Below are 1,055 nucleotides of genomic sequence, written 5' to 3' on the forward strand. Positions count from 1 at the left end.
TCAAAGATTTGACGGTAATAATAGCCTTCTTTCGTTTTAGGAGTATTGAAGGGATATTTCTGGGCTGCATTTGCCATCATTGTATCATCAACCTGATGTTCGACATATTCCTGTAAAATCTTAAACCAGGAATTCTTAACTGAGGTTATCCCATCACTGACGGCTTCTTTTGGTCGCCAGAGAATCTCTTTGGGTATCAAATTGGAATCCTCAAATGCCTCTCTCAGGAGATGTTTTTCTATCCCATTCTTTGGCATTCTCATTTCTGGTGGCAGAGACAAATAATAGGAAGAAAAGCGATGATCCAGAAACGGGACTCTCAGTTCAAGGCTGTGGGCAGCAGTAGTTCGATCTGCACGGAGAACATCAAACAAATAGAGTTCCTTCAGAAGCCTCTCGCTCTCCTCCTCGGCTTTTTCAGGAGAAGGAGCCTTGTGAAAATATATGTAACCCTGTGTAAGTTCATCTGATCCCTCTCCAGAGAAGATAACCACGCTATCTGTGTTCTTCCGAATATACTTGGAAATCAAATACATACCTACTGAAGCACGAACTGTTGTAATGTCATAAGTTTCCAAGGAAAATATGACTTCGTCCAGGGCCTGAATGCCTTCCTCAGAGTTAAAGAGGACTTCATGATGTTCACTTCCAATATGATTTGCCACCTTTCTAGCAGCCAGTAAATCAGGGCTGTCTTCCATGCCAATTGCAAACGTCTGGAGAGGGTACTGTACTTGGGTCTCTTTTAGCTGCTTCAACAGTGTGGCAGCAACCAAACTGGAGTCCAAGCCCCCTGATAAAAGGCAGCCAATCCTTCTGTGTGTCATTAAACGCTTCTTAATAGCATTGTTGAAAAGGATCCGCAGGTTGTTCTTCACAGTTTCTATCTCAAAACCTGGGAAGAGCTTCTCCACGTTGTCATAAAGGGCATGCAGAGGTTCGTCCCTACAGTGATGAAACTTAACCATTTCCACAGATGCAACTTTTCCATTTGGCTTTAAATCCAAAACTTCATAGTGTCCCGGAAGAAAAGGCTCCACTTTTAAAAAGGGAGT

General features: G+C 42.8%; 1 pseudogene; it reads right to left on the minus strand.

The window, feature by feature from the left end:
- Positions 1-8: 8 nt before the first annotated feature.
- Positions 9-1,049, minus strand: LOC105812124 (annotated as a pseudogene).
- Positions 1,050-1,055: the final 6 nt, after the last annotated feature.

This window comes from Propithecus coquereli, unplaced genomic scaffold (genome assembly GCF_000956105.1).
Source record: "Propithecus coquereli isolate 6110/MARCELLA unplaced genomic scaffold, Pcoq_1.0 Scaffold2430, whole genome shotgun sequence".
In the NCBI taxonomy this organism is placed as follows: domain Eukaryota; kingdom Metazoa; phylum Chordata; class Mammalia; order Primates; family Indriidae; genus Propithecus; species Propithecus coquereli.